The following is a 27844-nucleotide window of genomic DNA, read 5'->3' as shown; positions in this document are numbered from 1 at the left end:
ATTTGACCTTCCAATATTAATTAATTCCAGTTATCCCTTCTCCCCTTCTTTTCCACGTGGACTTTGCCATTAGTCACAGCTGTTCCACCTTTGAAAACTGTGTGCCCCAGTATTCAGCCTGCTCACTCCTGTCTTTCCAGCTCTCACCTCCCATACCTCCAGTCTCCACCTAGCGTTTGATCCAGTCTCTGAACTGCTCTGATTTCTCTTGTATCTCACTCACCCTGTGAAGGGCTTCACTTCCTTCCATATATTCAGCCTAGTCCACTTAGCACATTATAGCCTAGTCCACTCAGGCATTATGTTAGTCACGTCCTCATCATCACTCTCTGTCCTTTTCCCCTTATTTGGATGCACTTGCCCTGCAAACAGCCAACAACTAATCAAGCCAACCATCTGACAACTCCGCTCTCACCTTCTGTGATATATACATTCACAGCATCTGATTTGGCTTTGGAGTCACAAAGGGAATCAATATATTCCTAATTATTTGCCAATAGTATGTTGCATGAGCCACAAAAAGTAAATATAATGTAATACATCTTATGTTTAATGTAAACTGTTACTTAAGCTTCACACCAAACTCAAGAGGCAACTGTAGCTATCATTCCCATTTTACAGGTTAAAAGGGTGAATACCTTACTTAACGTCACACAAGTGTTAAGTGGTAAAGCCTATATTTAGACCATACAAAACCTCACTTTATGCTATATAATTATTGTCAAAGGTAGTCAACATTTTCTGTTTAAATGACGTCTACCATGTTAAAGTTTATACATATTCTCTTTTAGACTTGTATCTTTCCTTATCTTATTGATCTCTGTGTGTAGAATATATCCTGTCTAGCTGACTCATTATAGAAGACCCGGATGCTGGGAAAGATTGAAGGCAGGAGGAGAAGGGAACAGCAGAGGATGAGATGGTTGGATGCCATCACTGACTCAATGGACAAAGGTTTGAGCAAGCTCTGGGAGATGGTGAAGGACAGAGAAGCCTGGCGTGCTGTAGTCCATGGGGTTGCAAAGAGATGGACACGACTGAGCAACTAAACAACATCAATAACCTGAAGATCACTCACTTAAATACTTGCTTCCTTGAGACCTAGGTAATAGCTTTGTAGACTCAAGAGGCACCAGGCTCTCATGTTGGAACTAAATAGGAAAAGAATTCAGGTACAATTAAGGAACTGAAAATGGCCTACATGTTTCAAAAACTAATTCAGTGGCCTCTACTTTGGTTTCTCCCAAGAGAATAGGAAAGGATGACTCCCCTGCTTTGGGCTCCATCCATTTCTCAACAAGCTGCCCTACCATCTCCACCTCCTCCTCCTCTTACATTTACAGTCACTCTGTTCTGCACCTTCTGAAGAGCAAATGTGCCAGTGATCACTTCTCACAATAATCCTAGGTGAGAACCTAGGAAACGATCAAAGACAAGCTATTGAAGAAGAGCATTTGGCTCTTGTGCCTTGAGTATAAAAGCAACTAGTCACCAAAAGAAGGCACAGGTGGAAAGAAACTGGATTCTGGGACTCATCCTGCACATATGTGACTCTGGGACACACTCTTATTAATAGCTCCCTGAACTTTAGTAGTCTCTCTTTTTCAACATGGGAATAGAATATTTTGCCTGTAGGACTTGGGCCAGAATTTTTCCTTGAAATACCTTTAAGAGATATGGTAAGGTATAAATAATAGAATATCATTCATATTTAACAACATCAACAGCAGCTCTAGCAACATTTCCACCTGCAAAAAAAATGAAGTCTTTTTCCCCTTATTTCCTAAGTACAACCTCACCCAAGTTGATCTATCTTATGAATTTTCTAAAAACTGAATGGGATTTAAATTTGCCAGCTCACTCTCACCATATCCATTGAATTCTTCCTGCTTTCACCTTATTTTGAAGTATTTTCCAAGACAAAGATAGATGGTGGTAACTACTTTGGCGGTTCGCTAAATGGTAGGAAAAATATCAGAGGCCATCAAACGAAATCTGCAACCTTCAAATGAAGTGTTCTTAATAGTTAAGAAGGCTTGACTGTGCAGACTTACCCCATAGATTCTCCATGTTATCAGAGCTAGCAACATATGGGCAGTGGACGATTTCTGCCTACACTTCACGAGCAGCTTCCCGCATAAATCCCTGAAGTTAATCATGACAAAAAGCAGTCTTGTCTGTTCCCCTGAACAGCCTGAAGCAATTTGTTCAGCAACCACACTGCTAAGGTAGCGTTAAAGGAAAGGAGCACTGAGGGCAACTAAAAAGGATCAAAACTGTGGAAGAACGTGTGCAGAATTAAAGCAACCATAGGAAGGCGTGACTGCTCATGGGTCATTTTATCTCCTTACTCTGGAAATAGATGGCCAATTACAAAGGAGAACTAAGAATCGCGATTTTAGAAAAAACACATCTTGCTTCATTCCACTGTGTTGAGTAATTTCTGACTCCAAATGTACACTTAAGAAATGGTGAAAAAAAAGTTGTTTAAAAAAAGCAGAACACACAAGCATCATCTTCAGGAGAGCAAGCTGCATTCAAATGAAAAAGGAAGAGGAAGGTCAGGGGTCAGGAATTCCAGACATACTCCTTATTCTCATTATTTGGCAGCAACCAACTTCCCCTTAATAATCAGGGACATTTACCCCATCCAGCACAGTAATCCCCTTCTTTGGGTCAATGTCGTTAGATGCCCAAAGTGGTCAGATAATAGCCTTATTTTCCAATTCAATGAAATTATCTCCTTCAGTGGAAGATTTCCTCCCTTTATAATTGCAGACTCTAGCAAGCAGGGCCCAAAGTTCAATCCCATGACTCCTGGATCCATGAATCTTGGCTATGGGAGAAATAACAGTACCAGTATTTAGGGCATATTTTACTGATTTAGGGCATATGCCACATCCTGGAGGACACTGCCCCACCCCCACAAATTATTATACCCAAGCTGGTGCCCTAACTGAATCTTTCAAAGGCCATCCCACCATTCTGCCAAATCAGTTGTTTCAAGGCAACAGTGAACTTGATAATATTAGTGAAGTCTATAAGCTTGAGCCTATTGCTGTGAAGGGGTTGCCTTGGTCATGAGCAATGCTGTGGGAATGTCATGTGGATGGAGAAAATATTCTGTAAGCCCACAGATGAGAGTTTGGGCAGAAACATTGCCAGTAGGGAAGGCAAATTGGAAGGCAGTTGAGACTCAGCAATGGCTCTGGCCAGGTTGCCCTGGGAGAGTGAAAGATCATGTCGCTGAGTCCATGTGTAACCTCCCTTCCTGATACCATACGCTCTTTTTCCTGAGCTCCATTAATCAGTGACTGAAGTGGCTAGGGAAGGAGGCTCACTGACATTCACAAAACACATTATGCTATCTATTTTGTTACTAAAACCCTCTTCTGCTGGGGTCACCCTTTGAGGAATAGTCACATGAGACACAAATATTTCCATGCTGGGTATTCATTCAGATATGTCTATCCACTGCTTTTCCCAAGACATCCGTGTCATCAATTTTCTAATCATATTCTTTCCACATCCCTGATTATCCTTCCAACCCTTTAGCCCAATCCAGAAATAGATCTATACCCACAGCTATGATCAGCTCTACTTTTAGGAAAAAGAAACAATATGAATTTTTGTCTTTTATCGTCATCTTTCAGGGGCATGTTGTAACCACTAACTTTTGTGTATTTTGCAGAACTAATTGTAAAACTTAGCCCACTCTCTCTCTTCCATAGTCAACTGTCACAGAAAACTCCCTATGAGACCATAGGTGGAGAAGGTTGGGAGAAAGATGGCAATGTAGTTGAATAAAGGCCATGAAGATTTGGACCACTTCATGAAACTTAACTTGTGCCTTCAGGAACTATTTGAGACTCATCTGGTAGACACCCTTTCCATCTGATAATAGAGTGCTACTGCCTGTGCCCAGATTTACAGGTTGGCAGGTCTAACAACACTAGGTTGTGAAGGGCAGCACAGGTTACATGGTAATTTGGAGGCAGGTCATCAAGTGTGTTTCTGATAAAGGTTGGTAGCAAACTAAAAGGTGTTTCTCAACAGGAGAGAGGACATTTCTGACATAGAAAATGGAAAAGCTTTGCTCCAACCTTGTAATAATCTTCTCTGTGATTCACCTATGAGATCCTGGCAAAGACTGCCCATAGCTGCCCATCTACCATTGACATTTCAGGTTGTATTCAACCTGCTGGCGGACTTGTTGAGCTAGAAGATTTCCTTCTAAGATTCATTCACAGGGCTCTTGGCTGAACATCTCAGTTCTTTGCCAATCGGGCCTCTCCACAGGGCTGCTTGAATGTCTACCCTCAGAGCAAATAAAATGAGAGAGCAAGCAAGGATGAAACAGTGATGCACTTTCTAACCTTGTCACACACCATCACTTCTGCCTTGTACTCAGAAGCAAGGCACTAATTCCTGCCCTCCCTCAATAGGAAGTGAGTTGGGCTTCACATTTTAGAGGGAGAGGTTAAAACATCTATTAACTTATTTTTTCAAAATACCACCATACCTTATTTACATTACTGAAAAATAAAAATCATCAGCCTTATACAAAAATCCTTCAATATATTTCTCATAATTTGCTTAGACAAAATTCCTAGAAATTGACTATGGGATCTAAGCACACACATTGCAAAGCAATCCAAAACGAGTCTCTACCAAGTTGGATTTGTCCCCAAGCAATGATGTGTATGGCTATTTCCTTGCATATCAGTCAATGTCAACTTAGTATTAAAAATATACATATTTGTTTATATTTTTAGTATTATTGGTGGTTATAGTTTTTATGATGCTTAATAGTTTATATTTTTCTTTTATGAATTGTCTGTTGATAAGTGTTGCCAATTTGTCTACAAGGATGTTTTATATATTGATTTGGAAAAACCCATCATATAGAAAATTATTAATCCTTTACCTGTCATTTTTATAAGTATTAATAGTTTGTCAATTCATCATTAACTTTGTGTTTTTCTTCAAGTACAAAAGTTTTAAATTTTGAATTGTCAAATAAATCTATCATTTCTTTGTAATTTCTTCCACAGCTCTTCTATTGCTATGTTAAGTCATGAATCTCAGCAAATGTTTTAATGAAATCTCCATTTCAGTACTACTAACTCCTTTGTTGTATATAATAAATATTTGTTCTTTAAAAATTCAGGGCTGGTTACATTATTTGCAGGGCCCTGTGCAAAATGAAAAACTTGGGTCCTTATAAAAAAAGAAGGATAAATGTTAAAGGTCCTAAAATATATCTTTCTTATTTCCTGATGTTTTTCTTAAATTGTCATGGTGCTTTTTATTTGCTATTTATTGTAATGCAGTAAAATACTAAAACAGACTGACTGTAATTATTTTATAGTAATGAAAGAAAAATGACAGCTTTAAAGTATTAACATGAATTTTATCATTTGTCTTTATGTTGTTTGATAGCAGTTTTAAATGCAAATATAAGAGCATTTAACTTGCACAATAAGTCACTGAAATTTCAATATGCATATTTATAGCTCATACAAACTTATGTATTTTCTTCTTACCAAATGCTGAACATGATGTACAAAACTAACTCCACTGTTTTTTAAAGATTTTTTTTTTAATGTGGACTATTTTTTTAAGTCATTATTGAATTTGCCACAATATTGTTTTTTTATGTTTTAGTGTTTTGGCCCCAAGGAATGTTGGATCTTAACTCCCTGACCAGGGGTTGAACGCACCCCTCACATTGGAAGGAGGAGTCTTTAACCACTGGATCATCAGGGAAGTCCGAACTCCACTGTTCTTATTTTGCATCTTTACATTCTACTACATTCTCTACCTTCAGAAAAGACCAGCAAGAAAAAGAACAATGGATTATCCTATGCTGGCCATTCCCTCTGTGTCATCATTTCTTTTCTTTTTCTTTTGGCTAATACAAGGGATAGCATAAGTAAGAAAGGATGTGATAGTGTTCCTTGGTTGTCTGGTTTTAGAATTCCATTGCCTTCTTTCTGTTTGAAGTTCCTATTACAGAGGAAAGCGTGACCTCTCTGGCACCCTAGTGCCTCTGCCTACTCTATGGAATGTGCTTAACTTCCACTTCCCTTCAGTCTTGTTAAAACTCTACGTGCAGCGGTTCCACCAAAATTCTGTGGTTATAGGGCATCTTGAAGGTTGTGATGAAGTGTCAAAGTAAGGTAGATAAACGTATCTCCTGTGCTCATATGCATGAGTCACTGTCCAGCTGGATTTCACTTACAAGTCACAAGTTCAAATACAAAATAATTAAGAATTTAAACACAGAAACAATAAGAGCATGAAATCAAGTGTGAAGCCCTTCTGAGCATGGGGTCCTATATGAACACATAGGTATCATGAAGCTAGCTCTATAAGAACTACCATCAACTTCAGTGAAGGTTTTCCACCAAAAATAAACCACATGGAGTTATATAGGCAGATGGTAGTCATAATTACTATAAATCTACTACTAAAAGAAAATTAAAAATTGATAAAAGTTTAATGTCCATATACAATAAACAGAAAAAGAGGTATACATAGACTGGCTGAAATCATTAATCAAATGATTTTAGAATACGTCATCCAACAAAAGCAGAATATATATTCATCCTTCTCAAACTCATATGGAACATTCACCAAAATAGACCATATTTTGGTTGATTCACAATCCTCGCCTGCAGGTGGCTTTTTTAAAAAAATGCATCAACAGAGTCCCCACACAGGGAACTCAGACACTTGCCCATCACCAGGCACACCAGGCCCCAGTTGGACCTTTGTAATCCTGGTCAGACTTTGGCCAGCTGGACAGACTTACTGCCCTCACAGCTAGGGTCTGGGTCTGGCCACACAATCCCAATGCTGGGTCTCCAGACAGGCTCCGTTAACAATGCCTTCCTCAGAGGAGTCATGGGTAGGTGTGTGGAAACCCCCATCCCACTTGGAAGCCCCTTGTGGTCAGCCCACCTTCTGCTCCCTGTGATCTAAAGAGAGGGGCACCCTGAATCATCCAGGGATCTGGGAATTAATCAGCTGAGGTTTGAGGCTACCTCCATACACTGGGAAACCCCACATGCCTTTGAAATATCAGAAGGCATGTCCTTCCAAGTGTCCACTCCAGCAGCAATATGGCAAAAGGAGTCTTCCCATTCTGGCCTCACCAACCCCCAGAGCCAAGCATGAACAAAAATGGTGGGAAATCAGAGCCAAGAGTCAAGTAGGGGTGACTTCCGGAGGCCTCAGGGCTTGAGATTCCAATCTGCCTAAACATGGTAATATTTGCATAGCTGCTTTGAGGCCCTGGGAGGTCGGGGAAGCAACAGGGCTGTTGTTGTTCAGTCGCTAAGTTGTGTCTGACTCCTTGCAACCCCAGCACGCCAGACTTCCATGTCCTTCACTGTCTCCCAGAGCTTACTCAAACTCATGTCCATTGAGTCGGTGATGCCATCCAACCATCTCATCCTCTGTCATCCCCATCTTCTGCCTTCAATCTTTCCCAGCATCAGGGTCTTTTCCAATGAGTCAGTTCTTTGCATCAGGTGGCCACAGTATCGGAGCTTCAACTTCAGCATCAGTCCTTCCAATGAGTATTCAGGGTTGCTTTGCTTTAGGATTCATTTATTTACGTGGCTATGTGTGGTATTAGTTGCAAAATGTGGGATCTTCAGTCTGGTATGTGGGATCTAGCTCCCTGATAAGGGCTCAAACCTAGGCCCCCTGCATTGAGAGCATGGAGTCTTAGCCACTGGGCCACCAATGAAGTCCTGTCACAGGTTGTACTCCAGAGTCCCAAACTCAACAGGCTGATGGGCCAGATGAGGAGGTTGCCTAAAGACAGGGTAGCAGCTATGACTGCTGCCTGTCACTGTTACTATTCCAGTGGTAGATGTTTATGCAGGCTGCACAGCAGCACTTCCAGGGTGGGGCATGGTCTCCAACTGGCTGTGATAGCCAGGGAATCGTGCTGTATACAAAGATCCTGCTGTGTGTTTCTGGGCCAATGAGGTTGGCCACCATTGTAGACAAATTTAGAAGAAAACAAATCATACAAAATATACTTTCGGGCCACAGTGGAATTAAACTAGGAATCAATAACAGAAGGATAGCTAGACAATCCAAAAATATTTTGATATTAAATACCACTTCAAAATCACACATGAGTCAAAAAAGAAATCTCAAGAAAAAATGTTTAAATATTTTGAATACATGGAAATGAAAATACAACCTATTAAGATTCGTGGGATGCAACAAAAGCATTGCTTAGAGGGAAATTATAGCACTGGATGCACATGTTATTAAGGAAAAAAGAAATAACATCAGTAGCTGAACTTAGCCTTAGGAAACTAGAAAAAGAAGAGCAAATTAAATCCAAGTTAAGCATAAGAAAGGGCAGAATAAATATTCAGTCACAAATAAATAAAATCAAACCCAGAAAATCAATAGAGAAAAAGCAATGAAACCAAAAGCTGTTTCTTTGGCTAGATCAATACAATTGACAAACCTCTAGTGATGCTAATCAAGAGAAAAAAAAATTAAAAGGGAGCAAACACAAGTTACTAATATCAGAAATAAAAAATGAACTATCACTACTGATCATATAGATATTATAAGAATGATAAAAGAATATTATAAGCAAGGACTTCTCTGGTGGTCCAGTGGTTAAGAATCTGCCTTGCAATGTAGGGGATGTGGGTTAGATCCCTGGTCAGAGAACTAAGATCCCGTATGCTGTGGGGCAACTTAACCTGTGCACCGCAACTCCTGACCCCAGATGGCAACAAAAGATCCTGCATGATGCAACAAAGATCCTGATGCAGCCAAATGAATAAATAAATATGATAAGCAATTCTATGTCTAGAAATTTGATAACTTAGGTAAAATACACTAATTTCTTGAAAGATACACTCTACCAAAACTCATACAAGGAGAAATAGATCATCTGAAAAGACCTATATAGATTAAAGGAAGTGAATCAATAAGTAATAAACTTTCAAAACAGAAAATGCTAGGCCCAGATGGTTTCACTCCTGAATTCTATCAAACAGTTAAGGAAGAAATGAGAGCAATACTTTACAATTTCTTCCAGAAAATAGAAGAGGAAACACTTCCAAGCTCATTCTATGAGGCCACCATCTGCCTAACGCCAAAACCAGCCAAAGACATTACAAGAAAGGAGAACTTTCTCATAAACATAATATTAGCAAATTGAGTTCAACAATATATAAAAAGATTTATACACCATAATCAAGTGGAATTTATTCTAAGTATGAAAGGCTTGTTAAGCATTCAGAAAATCAATTATTAATGTAATCAACAGACTAAAGAAATATTATAATTATATCAATAGACTTTTTAAAGCATTTGGAAAAATCCAACAGCCATTCATAACAAAAACTCTGAGCAAAGTAGTAGAGAGAAACTTCCTCAACTTGATAAAGAATATCTACAAAAACCTGTAGCTAACATCAGACTTTAATGCTTTCTAAACCAGGAAGAAGGCAAGGATGTCCCCCTCACCACTGTCATCCAACATTAAGTGAGGTTCCAATATGGAGGAGAAGGAAATAAAGCTTTGTTCAGGGACAACATGATGGTCTTTGTAGAAAACTCCCAAGAATCAACAACAACAAACTCTGGAATAATGAGATTATAGCAAGGTGGCAAGATAGAAGATTAATATATAATCATTTACCAACTGTTTATATATATATCACAATGAACAAATGTAATTTGAATTTTAAAATACAACACCGTTTGTTGTTGTTGTCTAGTCACTAAGTCATGTCCAACTCTTTGCAACCCCATGGATCGTAGCACACCTGGCTCCTTTGTCCTCCACTATCTCCTGGAGTTTGGTTAAATTCATGTCCATTGAATTGATGTTGCTCTCTAACCATCTAATAACACCATTTACATTAGCACAAACGATGAAATACTTATGTAAAAGTCTAACATAGTATGTATAAGTTCTTTATAATGGAAACTACAAAATACTGATGAAGGAAATTAAATATCTAAGTAAATGGAGAGGCATTTCATGTTCATAGAAGGGAAGATTCAGTATTAAGACGTCTGTTCTCTCCAGCTTGATCTCTAGATTCAGTGCAATCTCATTCAAAATCCCAGCAAGTTATTTTGTGGATATCAAATTATTCTAAATCTTTTATGGAAAGGCAAAAGACACAGAATGGCCAGCACAGTTCTAAAGTGGGACAAAGTAACTAGACTTACTATAGTAATCAAGAAAGTGTGGTATAACCAAAAGAATAGACAAATATATCAGTAGAAAAACTTAAAGAGCCCAGAAATAGGACCACAAAAATATAGTAAACTGATGTTCAATGAAAAAGCAAAGGCAGTTCAATGCAGAGAGGAAACTGACACTAGAATAACGAGACACCCCCACTCAAAAAAGTTAATCTAGATACAGATCTTCTACCTTTCACAAAAATTAACTCAATATATATTATAAGCATCAATGTAAAATGAATAACTACAACACTCCAAGAAGATAATATAGGAGAAAATCTACATGACCTTAGGCATGAAGATGATTTTTTTAAACACAATATAAAAGATACAACCATGAAAGAAATAATGATTTGAACTTCATTAAAATATAAAACTTTCACTCTGTGAAAGACACTGTTAAGAAAGCAAATCATAGATGAAGAGAAAATATTTGTAAAACACATATCTGATAAAAGAACTGTGTTCAAAATATATAAAGAACTTTAAAAACTCAATAATAAGAAAACAAACAACCCAATTAAAAAATGGCAAAGGTCTGAACACACACTTTAACAAAAAGGTTAAATGGATGGCAAATAGGCATATGAAAAGATGCCCCCGAATGGTATGTCATCAGGAAAATGCAAATTAAAACAACTTATTGAATGCTGTTCTACACAATTACTAGAAAAGTTAAAACCCCAAACACAAACACCAAATGCTGGTGAGAACGTAGAGCAACAGAAACCCTCCTTCATTGCTGGTGGGAATGCAAAATGGTGTGGAGGACAATTGTTAGGAAGACAATCTGGCAGTTTTTTACTAAACTAAACATAGGCTTACCATTCAATCCAGTTGAATGCTCCTAGGTATTTACCCAAATGAGCTGCAATCTTATGTCCCTTTGTCCAAAATTCTGAACAAAAATATTTACAACAGTTTTATTAATAACTGTGAAAATAGTAGAAGCAACCAATATAATTCAATAGGTGAGCAAATTAACTATTGTATGTCATGTGTGTGTGCTAAGTCACTTCAGTTGCGTCCGGCTCTTTGTGACCCTTTGAACTGTAGCCCACCAGGCTCCTCTGTTCATGGGATTCTCCAGGCAAGAATACTGGAGTTGGTTGCCATGCTCTCCTCCAGGGGATCTTCCCGACACAGGGATCAAACCCATGTCTCTTGTGTCTCCTGCATTGGCAGGTGGGTTCTTTATCACTAGTGCCACCTGGGAAGCCCATTGTATGTCATACAACAGAACATTATTCAATGATAAGAAGCCAGAAAAAGATGTGGAGGAATCTTAAATAAATAATGCTAAGTGATAAAAGTCAATCCAGAAAGGTTAGTACTGTATGATTCTAAATATATGACATCCTGAGTGAGTGAGTGAGTGCAAGTCGCTCAGTTGTGTCTGACTCTTTGCGATCCCATGGACAGTCCGTGGAATTCTCTAGGCCAGAATACTGGAGTGGGTAGCCTTTCCCTTCTCCAGGGGATCTTCCCAACCCAGGGATCGAACCCAGGTCTCCTACATTGCAGGCAGATTCTTTACCAGCTGAGCCACAAGGGAAGCCCCAGAAAAGGCAAAACTATGTAGACAAATAAGAATATCAATGGTTGCCGGAGATTTTGAGGAAGCAGGGAAGTGATGGATAAGTAAGTGAAGCACATGAGATTTTTAGATCAGGGAAACTATTCCATACAATACGGTACGATAAAAATGCGGTGTTAACACATTTGTCAAAAGCTATCTAATTATACAGCACCAAGAGTGAATCTTAATGTAAACTATGGACTGTAGTTGGTAATAATCTACCAATACTTATTCATCAATTATACCAAATGTATACCACATTAATGCAACATGTTAATAATAGGGGAAACCTGGGGTGGGGGGTGGGGCTCCCTGTATTTTTTGTGTAATTTTTGCACAGAGCCAAAAACTGCTGTAACAGAATAAATCCCATTAATTAAAAAAAATCTGTTTTAAAATCCTTACTATTTATTCAGAATCCATAGAATTACTAGAAGCATTCTATCCTTAACTATTGAAAGTTACCGTTTGACCATTATATGTCTGAGAAGTGGACTGTGCATTCAGAGATCGTATTGTTCAGGCTTCTTTCTCAATAAACCTCTTCCCCAAGATCCATATTGTAAAATGTAGAGAAAACATAACAAATCATTTAAAAATCCCAAATTACAAAAATGTAACATATAATCCAAGGTAAATAGACCAGCATCACCAAAGATAGCAAAATGCGTATAAATTAGAAATACATCTGGTTATGTATGCCTATGTCTGTTTGTACAGGGAAGGAAAACATAAATCCTTCAACTCAGGGCTAGCTGCTGAAAAAAGGATTATTTGGGAATTTTGGTGCTAATCTCTTTAACTTATTTCCATTACTCTGAGAGCAGTCCATTGATGTACATAAGCAAATAACTTGCTAAAGGCAGTAAGGCTGATCCTGGAATAAGAACTCAGAGAGAATCACTCAGGAGTCTCCCATTCTAGTGAGTAAGGGACAATTCTACACAGCATTTCCAATTGCTTAAACACACACACACGTAAGCGAATCTTGCACTGAGTGTACTCACATGGGATTCCTATCTGGTATTTGTCCAAGGAGGCATGAGAAGAATCTAGGAAACCTGCCGCTGTCTACAATATGGTATCAGATGAATACTCTTCGCCATCAAATTTCCAAGAGACAACACGATTGAAAATACACAGCATAACAAAAAGTGTTTCACCAAAATTCACTTCTACCTAAATATCCTCTAAAGATGTTAAAATGCAGAAACTCTGATTGATCCCTAGAGATTCTGATTCAGTAACTTTGGAAGAGGACCCAATCATCTCAAATAAAACCTAAAATAAAACTACTTTATCCTAGCTGGAAATCCATAAAAATCCTGGTGAACCATATCAGGTAACAGCAGTCCCTGGCTGATAACTCAGAACAGATCCCTCCCTGCTCTCCCTCAACTTCTCCTCATCTCCTCAGCTCCAGGACCATCCTCACAAGAATGAGATACAGAGATACAGGCAGAACTAAGTTGTTTCCCATTAGACTTCTTGCGAAATAGTTTCCACAGACATGTCAGGGAAAACAATTCCTAGGTAATTTGAAAAATTTCTATTCCTCTGTCACCATTAAGGGGTTCACTGTTTCTTCTACTCTCCAAAAGAAAGCAAGTGGAAACAGGAAATATTAACACTTTATACCTTATTTTGCACTTGCTTTGTAAATCATGTACTGATCTCTGATCGCATGAACTCAAACCTCATGTGGACAGTTTGCAGATCACACATAATTTATTATATGTTCCAGGATCAATTTAACATTTAGGGCATGATGCAAGGGGTGATGGCTATACTATTTTCAGTTGCTCAACATATTTCCTCTTCTCTGCTAGTATCAGTTCAGTTCAGTCGCTCAGTCGTGTCCGACTCTTTGTGACCCCAGGTACTGCAGCACACCAGGCTTCCCGGTCCATCACCAACTCCCGGAGTTTGCTCAGACTCATGTCCATCAAGTCAGTGATGCCATCCAATCATCTCATCCTCTGTCATCCCCTTCTTCTCCTGCCTTCAATCTTTCCCAGCATCAGGGTCTTTTTCAAGGAGTCAGTCAGTTCTTCGCATCAGGTAGCCAAAGTTGGAGCTTCAGTTTCAACATCAGTCCTTCCAATGAACACTCAGGACTGATTTCTGTTAAGATTGACTGGTTTGATCTCCTTGCTGTCCAAGGGACTCTCAAGAGTCTTCTCCAACACTACAGTTCAAAAGCATCAGTTCTTCAGCACTCAACTTTCTTTATAGTCCAACTCTCACATCCACACGTGAGTACTAGAAAAACCATAGCTTTAACTACTGGAAACAACAGCTTTGACTAGCATCTCTGCTAGTATATGTGCACACAATGTCTGTGGTTTAAAATGTTCTTTATCCCAGGAACATTTGAGAATAAACATGAACCTCAACTCTACCTGTATTTAATTTTAAGATTAGCAGGTTGAATTTATGATAAAATGCCTAGAACATTGACTATAGTATTTCTCTGTTATTACTTATAATACTTATCCTCATTTGGCATTCATTCAATATTAACTATTCCCACTTACAGAGAAAGCAAAACCAAGAATTTAGATGAGCTGATTCTACTTCAGTTCAGTTCAGTTCAGTCACTCAGTCGTGTCCGACTCTTTGCAACCCCATGAACCGCAGCATGCCAGGCCTCTCTGTCCATCACCAACTCCCTGAGTCCACCCAAACCCATGTCCATCGAGTCAGTGATGCCATCCAGCCATCTCATCCTCTGTCATCCCCTTCTCCTCCTGCCCTCAATCTTTCCCAGCATCAGGGTCTTTTCCAATGAGTCAGCTCTTCGCATCAGGTGCCCAAAGTATTGGAGTTTCAGCTTCAACATCAGTCCTTCCAATGAACACCCAGGACTGCCAAGTCCTAATTTAAACAAATTTCATTCCAGTGATAATATTTGTTTTCAGGACAACAAACACCTAAAATTATATTCTATCTTCTGTGGAGATATACAGACAGGGCAGCCTCTATTCTATCTTCATTTTCCTTAGGGCAGTTGACAATATTCAGTAAACAAAATATCTGCCAGGGGGCAGCATAATGTAATACTTTCATTCCCAAGAGATTCCAGAGGATTTTTATGAAAGCTACAAGCATATTATGATAATTAACTCAAAATTAAAGCCTTGTGATAACCATGCTACACTACATTTACAAGTAAAGATTTGTCTGAGAGTTTCTTATTAAATCATATTAAGGACTTAAGTAAACTAAAGCTCTATTTCCAGATATAAAAAGCAAAGCAAAATCCTAGTAGGTTGGTATTGCTTAAATTATCTGCTATCTAATTCTGTCCTTTATAACTCCCCTAAGTTTCCTTGCTCTCTTGAACCATTTGCGGACAGTCACATTGCCTTTTATAAGCAAAATAAGATATTTTTAAAATTTAAGCATATGTGACTATGTTTTCAAAATGTGTGACTCATCTGGAAAACAATGGGAGATGCCATTTTGTTGCCTATGACAAAACAAATGCTTCCATAATAAGCTGTAGCAAAGTTGTTTTCGTTGTTCAGTCCCTAAGTCATGTCTGAATCTTTGTGACCCTATGAAATGCAGCATACTAGGCTTTCCTGTCCTTCACTGTCTCCTGGAATTTGCTCAGATTCATGTCCATTGAGTCAGTGATGCTAACTATTTCATCCTCTGTTCCTCCCTTCTCCTCTTGTCCTCAACCTTTCCCAGCATCAGGTGGGAGTCGACTCTTTGCATCAGGTGACCAAAGTATTGGAGCTTCAGCATCAGTCCTTCCAATGAATATTCAGGGTTGATATCCTTTAGGATTGACAGCAAATTACTTCTGAGAATGACATTAAGTAAAAATGTAATACAGAACTGCGTTGTGGCAAGACTGTTTTAGTGAAAGGAAGAGCCAATGAGAGAAAAAGGAGCCATATTGAATCCTTCTGAAATCTTCTTGTAAGTTCAAATAATATTTATTCACAACCACTGGCAGGGTACTTTTAAGTCTGACCTTGTGTATTGTTTTTTATAAGTATGGAATTTAAGTACCTGGGCTAGCCCTTCAGGGAAATCTAGTTGTTAAAGCTAATGTCCCAAATTTTATAAAGTAGGTCTTTAAACATACCTCTTTTTAAGTCATTACTTTTTCTGTTTGAAAGCCCTATTTATTCTGTTTACGATGTTTTACTCTGAGGAAAGCTCTTCAATAAAATGATTTCTAGGGACTTTTGATTAAAGATACTCCACCAAAACATAGTATTCCTTAGAAGCCATAAAACCAGAGACAAAAAGAATAGGAAAATAACCAAAGCAGAATTCTGGAATCTGGAAAGCAGATGGATGTGGGGTAACTGTCTAAAAAACTTGAGAAAGATGAATTCCAAGCTTTAATGGTAGAAGCTGTGTGGTAACATGAAATAGCTAAAGAACTTCTACAGGGTTCACAAAGGGATGGCAGTGAGAGTCATAGTGTGATTAAACAGCAGGAGATCATTCAAATGCCATTTGGAGGAGCAGTTAGACCTTTAGGTCCCCACCCTTACTCTGCATATCTAGGCAACTACCTCCACTCCACCTCAACAGAACTTTGGAGATTTATTCTTTGGAGAGGAAAGAAATAGAGGTCTTGTGAGCAGCTGATGTTTCTTAATATGTCGGCACATAACAAAGCACTTTCCAAAATGTGAATAGAAAGTGAAAGTGGTTTGTTATGTACCAACAGATTAAGAAATAATCTTAATCTCCTTAATCTTAGAGGAACATTTCACAAGTTCCATGATCCAGATAACAAAAGTTCCAGAGAGAACAGAACAAAAAACAGGTAGGAAAACTTTTTTTTCTTTCTTTTGGGGGGGTAACCTCCTTGTTAGCTACCTACAAGTGGGACTCACCCTGGCAACTACCTACAGGTGGGCTTAGACCTGCTCAAGACTTCACATGTGAGTACTAATGCCAAATTAGCTAAACAAGGGACCCTCCCTGGACAACTGGCTGCAAGGGACCCTGCTTGCTAACTACTTACTAGTGGGCTTAGACCAGCTCAAGAACACATGTTGTTGTTCAGTTGCTCAGTTGTGTCCGACTCTTTTCAACCCCATGGACTGCAGCACACCAAGCTCCCCTGTCCTCCACTATCTCCCAGAGTTTGCTCCAGCTCATGTGCATTGAATCAGTGATGCTATCTAACCATTTCATCCTCTGTCACCCCTGTCCTTTTGTCTTCAATCTTTCCCAGCACCAGGGTCTTTTCCAATGCGTTGGCTCACATATGGGGTACCCTATCTGCCCAATTATCTAAATGAGGGCCCTAACCTGCTCAAATATCTACAAGTGGGACCCTTCCAGTCAACACACACACGTGGTACCCTAAGTGCCCAGATACCTACACGAGACCCACCCTGCTAAACTGCCTACAAGTAGGACCCTACCTGCCTAACCACTCACATGTGGGACCTAACTTGCCCAACTACTGACAAGTGGGACCCTCCCTGCCCACCTACATTCATGTGGGCCCCCAACCAGCTCAACTATATCTGTGGGACCCTCCCTGCCCAGCTACTGACAAGTGGGACCCTTTCTGCCAGCTACCTACTTGGAACTGCCGAAGAACTCACATGTAGCACCCTGACTGAATGATTACCTAAACAAGGGCCCTGGCCTGCTCCACTGCCTACTATGGGACTCTACCCTCTCCATCACCCACAGGTGGGACCTGACCCGCTCATCTGGAAGGAATATTTTCAAAGAAACAGGAAAAATTTCCAGGACTGAAAGAACTGAATTTCTAGTTGAAAGGGGGCTGTTATGGGTTGAATTCCATCCTAACCCCCAGTACCTAATAATGTGACCTTATTTGGAAATAAGGTCTTTGCAGATATCAAAAACATAAGATGAAAGTGGGCCATAATCCATTATGGTGTCCTTACAAAAAGGGAAAATCTGGACATAGATATAGAGGTACACAGGGAGAACTCCACTTGAAGATGAAGGCAGAAATTTGGGTCAATCATCTGCAAGCCAAGAATGCCAAAGTGAAGTGAAAGTCAGTCTTGTCCAACTCTTTGCAACCTTATGTCCATGTGACCGTATACAGTCCATGGAATTCTCTAGGCCAGAATACTAGAGTGGGTAGTTGTTCCCTTCTCCAGAGGATCTTCCCAACCCAGGGATCGAACCCAGGTCTCCCACATTGCAGGTGGATTCTTTGCAAGGTGAACCACCAGGGAAGCCCAAGAATTCTGGAGAGGGTAGCCTATCCTTTCTCTGGGGAATCCTGCTGACCTAGGAATCTAACTGGGATCTCCTGCATTGCAGGCAGATTCTTTACCAGCTGAGCTACCAAGGAAGTCCTAAGAAGCCAAAGGTTGCCAGTAAACCTCCAGAAGCCAGGAGATAATTATGGAGCAGACGTTCCCTCACAAACTTCAGAAGCAATCAACCTCACCAACATCTTAATCTCAGACTTCCTGTCTCCAGAAATGTGAAATAACCAATTTGTGTGGTCAAACCCTCCCCTCTGTAGTACTCTGTTATAGCAGAACTAGGAAACTAATTGCCAACATTCATAGAATCATAGAAAAAGCAAGGGAATTAGAGAAAAACATCTGCTTCATTGACTACATTAAAGTCTGTGTGGATCACAACAAACTGTGGAAAATTCTTCAAGAGATGGGAATATCAGACCACCTTACCTGCCTCCTGAGAAATCTAAATACAGGTCAAGAAGCAACAGTTAGAACTGGGCATGGAAGAAGGGACTGTTTCAAAGTTGGGAAAGGAGTATGTCAAGGCTGTATATTATCACCCTGTTTATTTAACTTATATGCAGAGTACACCACATGAAATGATGGAATGGATGAAGCACAAGCTGGAATCAAGATTGCAGGAAGAAATATCAGTAACCTCAGATATGCAGATGACACCACCACAATGGCAGAAAGAGAAGAGAAACTAAAGAGCCTCTTGATGAAGGTGAAAGAGTAGAGTGAAAAAGCTGACTTAAAAGTCAACATTCAAAAACTAAGATCATGGCACCCAGTCCCATCACTTCAAATAGATGGGGAAAAATGGAAAGAGTGACAGAATTTATTTTCTTGGGCTCCAAAATCACTGCAGACAGTGACTGCACCCATGAAATTAAAAGACACTTGCTCCTTGGAAGAAAAGCTAAGATAAACCTAGACAGTGTATTAAAGAGCAGTGATATCACTTTGCCAACAAAGGTCCATATAGTCAAAGCTATGGTTTTACCAGTAGTCATGTAAGGATGTGAGGGTTGGACCAGAAAGAAGGCTGAGCATCAGAGAATTGATGCTTCCCAGCTATGGTGCTGGAGAAGACTCTTGAGAGTCCCTTGGACAGCAAGGAGATCAAACCAGTCAATCCTAAAGGAAATCAACCCTGAATATTCATTGGAAGAAATGATTCTGAAGCTGAAGCTCCAATACTTTGGCCACCTGATGTGAAATGCTGATTCACTGGAAAAGATCCTGATGCTGGGAAAGATTGAAGGCAGGAAGAGACAGGGATGACAGAGGATGAGATTGTTGGAGGGCATCCCCGACTTGATGGACATGAATTTGAGCAAACTCTGGGAGATAGTGAAGGACAGGGAAGCCTGGTGTGTGCTGCTGTTCATGGTGTCATAAAGCGTTGAACACAATTGAGAGACTGAACAACAGTTGCTCGTTGTTGTTGACTGAGCAACAACAAGCAACAAAGGAAACTAATAAGAGGCCCGCTGAGTATCCAATGATAAAGAAAAATGGAACTACAGCAAAGCACATGACTGTGGAACTGCGGGAACTCAAGTGGGGACAGAGAGAAGAAATTAAAAGCTTCTGGGGAAAGAGATTAAAGGTGTCTACTCTAGAATAAAGACATGTGAAATTTCAAATATTTCATTTCTCCAGTATCTATAGATGACAAGGGCCATAAAAAAGATGGAGTAAACAAAGAAAAGGAAGATATGGAATGTATAATAGGAAACAGAACCCAGAATAAGAAACAAATAAGAGGGTGTTCCCACAATGGTTGCAAGAGGATTTTTCAGGATGAAGGTTACGTGGTAGGGGAAAGAACAATCAGATCAGTTTGTCAGACTCTTTGTGACCCTATGGACTATAGCCCGCCAGAATCCTCTGTCCATGGGATTTTCCAGGCAAGAATACTGAAATGAGTAGCCATTCCCTTCTCCAGTGTATCTTCCCAACCCAGGGATCAAACCCAGGTCTCCTGCATTGAAGGCAGATTCTTCATCATCTGAGCCACCTGGGAAGACCTTAAAGAAAGAAAGAAAGTGAAGTCGCTCAGTCATGTCCGACTCTGTGACCCCATGGACTGCCACACGCCAGGTTTTCCTGTCCTTCATCTCCTTGAGTTTGCTCAAACTCATGTCCATTGAGTCAGTGATGCCATCCAATCATCTCATCCTCTGTCATCTCCTTCTCTTCCTGCCTTCAATCTTTCCCAGCATCATGGTCTTTTCTAATGAGTTAGCTCTTCAAATCAGGTAGCCAAACTGTTGGAGCTTAAGCTTCAGAATCATTCCTTACAATGAATTTTCAGGGTTGATTTCCTTTAGGATGGACTGGTTTGATCTTGCAGTCCAAGGGACTCTCAAGAGTCTTCTCCAACAACACAGTTCAAAAGCATCAATTCTTCAGCACTCAGCTTTCTTATGGTCCAACTTTCCATACATACATAACTACTAGAAAAACCATAGCTTTGACTATATGGATCTTTGTCAGCAATGTAATGTCTCTGCTTTTTAATATGTTGTGTAGGTTGGTCATAGTTTTTCTTCCAAGGAGCAAGCATCTTTTAATTTCATGGCTGCAGTCACCATCTGCAGTGACTTTGGAGTTCAAGAAAATAAAGTCTCTCACTGTTTCTATTGTTTCCCCATCTATTTGTCATGAAATGATTGGACCATGTGCCATGATCTTTGTTTTTTGAATGTTGAATTTTAAGCCAGCTTTTTCTCTCTCCTCATTCACCTTCATCAAGAGGCTCTTTAGTTCCTCTTCAAATTATACCATAAGAGTGGTGTCATCTGCATATCAGAAGTTATTGGTATTTCTCCTGGAAATCTTGATTCCAGCTTGTTCTTCATCCAGCCTGGCATTTCACATGATGTACCCTGCTGCTGCTGCTGCTAACTCACGTCAGTCATGTCTGACTCTGTGCAACCCCATAGACAGCAGCCCACCAGACTCCTCTGTCCCTGGGATTCTCCACAAGAATACTGTAGTGGGTTGCTCTGCATATAAGTTAAATAAGCAAAGTGACAATATACAGCCTGGTCGTACTCCTTTCCTGATTTTAAACCAGTCCGTTGCTCCATGTCCAGTTCTAACTGTTGCTTCCTGACCTGCATACAGATTTCTCAGGAGGCAGCTAAGGTGGTCTGGTATTCCCATCTCTTAACTAATTTTCCTCAGTTTGCTGTGATCCACACAAAGACTTTAGCATAGTCAATGAAGCATAAGTAGATATTTTTTCTGGAATTCTCTTGTTTTTTCTATGATCCAATGGATGTTGACAATTTGAATTCTGGTTCCTGTGCCTTTTCTAAATCCAGCTTGAACATCTGGAAGGTCTCAGTTGATGTACTGTTGAAGCCTAGCTTGGCGAATTTTGAGCATTACTTTGCTAGCATGTGAAATGAGTGCAATTGTGCGGTAGTTCGAACATTCTTTGGTATTGCCTTTCTTTGGGATTGGAATGAAAACTGACCTTTTCCAGTCCTGTGGCCACTGCTGAGTTTTCCAAATTTGCTGGCATATTGAGTGCAGACTTTAACAGCATCATTGTTTAGGATTTGAAATAGCTCTTCTGGAATTCCATCACCTCCACTAGCTTTGTTCGTAGTGATGTTTCCTAAGCCTACTTTACGCTCCAAGATGCCTGGCTCTAGGTGAGTGATCACACCATTGTGGTTATCTGGGTCATGAAGATCTTTTTTGTATAGTTCTTCTGTGTATTCTTGCCACCTCATTTTAATATCTTCTGCTTCTTTTAGGTTCATATTGTTTCTGTCCTTTACTGTGCCCATCTTTGCATGAAATGTCCCCTTCGTATCTTTAATTTTCTTAAAGAGATGTCTAGTGTTTCCCATTCTATTATTTTCCTCTTTTTTTTTTGCATTGTTCACTTAGGAAGTTTTGCTAATCTCTCCTGCTGTTCTTTGGAACTATGCATTCAGATGGGTATATCTTTCCTTTTCTCCTTTGCCTTTTGCTTCTCTTCTTTTCTTAGCTATTTGTAAGGCCTCCTCAGAAAAGCATTTTGCTTTTTTTCATGTCTTTTTCTTGGGGACAGTTTTGATCACTGCCTCCTGTACAAAGTTAGGAACTTCTGTCCATAGTTCCTCAGACACTCTGTCTAGTGGATCTAATCCCATGAATCTGTTTGTCACTTCCACTTTATAACTGTTAAGCAATTTGATTTAGGTCAGACCTAAATGGCCTAGTGATCTCCCTGTAAGTTCCCTTCTGAGTCACCTTTGGGCAGGCTCCTACTGTAAGAGACTTTTCTTCTATGTCAACCAAACCAGTGTCATCCATAAAGCTTGTACGTGCTACTGCAACCTCATGGTCAAAACTTTTTCCTTGATTAGCCCCCAAACCTCTCACCCTCACTACAAAGCTTTAAACACGCTGAGTCCACTGTCCTCTAACTGACTAATTCTTCTTTATCCTTTAAGACTCACTTTAGGCTCCAGGTCCTCCAGAAAGTCTCCTGGGACCTACACCATGGAGAATGAAACAGTGTCCTGCCTAGCAATACCTCTGCATGTAACATGATCACCAATCAGAAGCTTCCAGAGTTAGGTTTAACTTCACTGATCTCTAAAATACCATGGGGAAGCCTCCCTTTACCCATACGTGAATGGACTCTGGGGTTTCATCCAGACAGCCATTGTTTATTGAGCAACAACTATGTACCTAGTATAGTCTCTGGATTGGGTTTTCAATGGTAAAAAAGAAAAAAAAAGAAAGAGATGATCGTGTTTCTGCTCTTATGGAGTTTAAAATCAACTGAAGGAGGCAGGCATTAAGTTGTCACATGAATAACTCTAAGCACAATTGGAATAAATATTCTGGAGAAACGTATTCAGAAGAGATTATGGACCATAATTCAGGTCATCAATACAGAGGACAACACAGACAAGAATTTTAAATTCATACTCTCTTGAAGTTAAGAGCCCTCAGACTGCTTCCCTCTTTTTAGACTATGCCTTTGGGTGTCCAGTATAAAATCATTCCACTTGCAACCTGTATTGAACTCAGGTGGACTTTCAAAGAAAAGGCTTGGCACTAGCATAGATGCTCTCTTGGCCCAACCCAACATGGAGATAGAGTTGCCAAATATCAGGCACAGAACCCTGATGAAGATGGTAAATATTTTTTTTGCCTTCATTTCAAAAATTTTTCTGATTAGAATTATTATACATCTAGACTATTTTGAAAATACAAATAAGTAAAGAAAGAAAATAAGATCATCATCAGTGTGTGACCATGGTTGACAGTTTTCTGCAAGGCATATCTCATTTTATTGTGCTTTTTTTAAAAAACAGGTATTATATTTTATACAAATTGAAAGTTTGTGATAACTCAAGTGCCGGGCAAATCTTGTTGTTGTTCTCAGTCGTGTCCAACTCTTTGCAACCCCATGGACTGTAGCCTGCCAGGCTCCTTCTGCCAGGCAAGAATACTGCAATGGGTTGCCATTTCCTTCTCCAGGGGATCTTCCCCACCCAGGAATCAAACACATGTTTCCTGCACTGCAGGTGGAGTCTTTACCCACTGAACCATTGGGGAAGCCCCCAGGCAAATCTATTGGCACCAATATTCTAATAGCACTTACTCATTTTGTATCTCTGTGTCACATTTTGGTAATCCTTGCAATATTTCAAATTTTTTTAAAATTATTTTTATATTTGTTATGGTGATCACTGATCTTTGATGTTACTGTTGTAATTGTTCTGGGGTGCCACAAGCCAAGCCCATGTAAGACAGGGAACTTAATGACAAATGTGTGTGTCCTGACTGCTCCACCAACTGGCCATTCACCTATCTTTCTCCTACTCCTCAAGGCTCCCTATCCCCTGAGACACAACAGTGCTGAAATTAGGTCAATGAATAACACTGCAATGACCTCTAAGCATTCAAGTGAATGGAAGAGTTAATCAATGTGACAAACTTCATTGTCTTATTCTAAAGAAATTGCCAAAGCCACCCAACCTTCAGCAGTTACCATCTTGATCAGTCAGCAGCCATCAACACAGAAGCAAGTCTTTCCATCAGCAAAAAGATTATGACTCTTGAATACTCAGATGATAGTTAGCATTTTTTAGCAATGAAGAATTTTTAAATTATTTTTTAGACATAATGCTATTGCACACTTAATAGACTGTAGCATAACATAAACATTAACTTTTATATGCACTGGGAAAGCACAAAAATTATGTGACTTGCATTGTTGATATTTTTGCTTCATTGTGGTGGTCTGGAACCAAACTCACAATATCTCTGAGGTTTACCTGTATTTCTTCTCCTTTATTTCTATGCCCCTGTAACAGGAGAGGTGTATTAGCTGTTGACCCACTCAGAGTCTATTCTAGACAGAATCTTGCTGAACATCTCAATCCCCTATAGGTTTCCAGAACCATCAGTTAGTGGACTGTCTGTAGGTACTAGTTGGATGGGAGCAGATGTCCTGGGACACTAAGCCAGTATAACTCCTGAATTAGCAAGGAGAGAACTGCTTGGCCTTGAGTCAGAGTCTACTCATTTTCCACAGAAAATGCCTTTGGAAATACGGCGTCAATAGACTTGCTTGGTACTTGCAAATGAAGGCTCTATTTTTCTCCCAAGGATTGAGGTCTTTTAGTTCCTTCCTCCCATCTGCTTCTTCTCTCAGGCTGCTTCTTCCTTTTCTCAGCTCTAAGTCTTTCAGGGAATAGAACAACCTGCTCCCCAAGCAAGCCTGTGAATATTTTTATGCAACACATCAGTAACTCACAACTTCTGTCTGAGATTTATAGCCTTTAGTGCTGTTTCTGATATGGCTGATCCATGCCTATCCTGTAAAACTAGAATCCAGCAGGACCCTGCAAGGTCTTCCTAGGGTTGGACCCACCCCACCCCCGACACACACACACATCTCCTGTTTGTAGAAAAGCTTTAGCCTCCTGGGCCTTTCCTGAGTCCTAAACAGCAAATTTAGTTCAGAGAAGTTAGAAAATGCAGAAACAAAGGGAAGCAGTTGAGCAAGACAAAATAATAAGAGTTTAGTCATGAAACAAAGTCAAGGACCTTTGGTTTCTTTTCAAAGGTTATATTCATTGGAAGGACTGATGCTGAAGCTGAAGTTCTGATACTTTGGTCACCTGATTCGAATAGCTTCAGGATGTCTCCCTGCTGTCTTTTCTAAGTCAAAGTAAATACTTGTAAAGTGAATAAAAGAGGAAAATAAAGAAGATTTGCATGACTAGATCTTGTCTTTCCTCCGGTGATATTTGTCTTTAACATTTCTACTTCCTTAATAAAATGTATTTTGTACATTTCTCCTCTATCCAAATACTCCATCAGAAGGATGAGGTCTTTACCCATTAATTCAAGCCATATCATTCCCAGGATCTAGACTAAAGACAGAGGCTTTCTCTCTGGAAGGAATGAACTGATAGGCTCTACCTGAGACCCAGAGATATGGCTGGGGTGAGGTATGGCACCATGATGGGACAGTGGGATTAACTGATCCGTCTCTGCAACACCCTTCCCACACTAACTCACTGATCACTAGCAATGGGCTTGTAGCCTACAGACAAAGGTTGGAGGATTCCTCTCTGGGAAAATTGACTGGGTTAGGATCCTGATCTTTGAAGAAAGCATTTAATGTGAGAGAGAGCAAAACAAACAAACAAATAAAGGAACCTGAATGAAACAGGAACAACCAGGCAGAAAAAGTAATGTTTACAATGTAATAAATTTAACATTGCAAAAGAGAACAAAAAAGTAATACAATTGTTTGAAGAATCTTTGAAAAACAGTTTTAAAAAGCTCAGAAGTTAAACAGAAGAGCAGAAAGAAAAAAATCAAATATTTGGAAAATAAATATGGGAAAAATCAATCAGAAAATAGGAGGAATATAAAAAAACAGAAAATAGGAAACAAGAGACAAAAAAGAGAGGGTCAATCTAGGGTTTATCATCTAAATGATAAATATTCCCTCAAATAATAAAGAATAAAACATTTTTCAAAAGAGAATACCAGTAAGAGGAAATTATTAATAATTATAATAGTAGTAAGAATGCGACTAGACTAAAATTTTTCTAGAAATTCAAGACCTCAAAGATGAGCTCTCCCAAATGATGGGATAAACCAAGGAAGAAGGAAATGTGCGGTTCCAGGAATAGAGAATTCAAGGAAGGAGGGAGAAGGAACTTCCAGTGATAATAGTGAAGGGAGGATCCACAACAGCTGGGGAGCAGACTCAGAAGAATCAGAACTGACTAGAACAGAGAGAGATGCCAAGGTAGGATCCATGTGCTTGAAAATATTGAAAGAAAATTTTCATTTCTTTCAGAGATTTTTACAGTAAAAAAGTGACAGTGGATTTTACCAAATCTAACGAGCAAAAGAGCCTCTTGATAAAAGTGAAAGAGGAGAGTGAAAAAGTTGGCTTAAAACTCAAGATTCAGAAAACTAAGATCATGGCATCTGGTTCCATCACTTCATGGCAAATAGATGGGGAAACAATAGACACAGTGAGAGACCTTACTTTTGCAGGCTCCAAAATCACTGCAGATGGTGACTGTAGCCATGATATTAAATGACGCTTGCTCCTTGGAAGAAAAGCTGTGACCAACCTAGACAGCATATTAAAAAGCAGAGACATTACTTTGCCAACAAAGGTCTGTCTAGTCAAAGCTATGGTTTTTCCAGTGGTCATGTATGGATGTGAGAGTTGGACTATAAAGAAAGCTGAGCGCCGAAGAATTGATGCTTTAGAATTGTGGTGTTGGAGAAGACTCTTGAGAGTCCCTGGGACTGCAAGGAGATCCAGCCAGTGCATCCTAGAGGAAATCAGTCATGAATATTCATTGGAAGGACTGATGCTGAAGCTGAAGTTCTGATACTTTGGCCACCTGAAGTGAAGAACTGACTCACTTGAAAAGACCCTGATGCTGGGAAAGATTGAAGGTGGGAGAAGAAGGGGATGACAGAGGATGAGATGGTTGGATGGCATCACCAACTCGATGGACATGAGTTTGAGCAAGCTCCGGGAGTTGGTAATGGACAGGGAAGCCTGGTGTGCCGCAGTCCACGGGGTTGCAAAGAGTCAAACACAGCTGAGTGACTGAACTGAACTGAACTAAAGGTATCATAGATTCTAAAATGCACCATCCATAAGCAGCACTATTCCAATATCCAAGACACAGAAACAACCAAAACATTCATCAACAAATGAATGGATAAAGAAGATATGGTACATATACACAATGGAATACTACTCAGCCCTAAAAAGAATGAAATAATGCCATTTGCAGCAACATGGTTGGCCCTAGAGATTATCATACTAAGTGAAGTAAGTCAAAAACAGAAAGAGGAATACCATATGATATCATTTATATGTGTAATTTATAATGCGACACAAATGAACTTATCTATGAAACAGAAACAGACTCACAAACATAGACAACATACTTATGCTCGACAAAGGGGAGGGGGAGGGTGGATTGGTAGTTTGGGCTTAGCAGATACAAACTATTACATATAGAATGGATAAACAACAAAGGCCTGATGTTTAGCATAGGAAACTATATTCAATATCCTATGATAAACTGTAATGGGAAAAACTATGAAAAATAATGCATATTTACATATTTATATAAATATGAATCACTTTGCTGTATAGCAGAAATTAACACAACATTGTAAATCAACTATACTTCACTAAAGTACATTTTAAAAATAAAATTTACCATCTATTATTTTATATACTACTAAGAAAAGAATGATAACCAATTAAATA

The 27844-nt window shown here is 39.5% G+C and overlaps 1 protein-coding gene across 7 annotated transcripts in view; it reads right to left on the bottom strand.

Moving 5' to 3' along the window:
* NOL4 (nucleolar protein 4) overlaps window positions 1–27844 on the bottom strand; it is a 675738-nt gene that overhangs the window by 506102 nt on the left and 141792 nt on the right. The window lies entirely within an intron of this gene.

Source organism: Giraffa tippelskirchi, chromosome 14, assembly GCF_054371585.1.
Source record: "Giraffa tippelskirchi isolate mGirTip1 chromosome 14, T2T-mGirTip1v1.2.pri, whole genome shotgun sequence".
NCBI lineage: Eukaryota > Metazoa > Chordata > Mammalia > Artiodactyla > Giraffidae > Giraffa > Giraffa tippelskirchi.
This window is presented reverse-complemented; position numbering and strand designations above follow the sequence as displayed.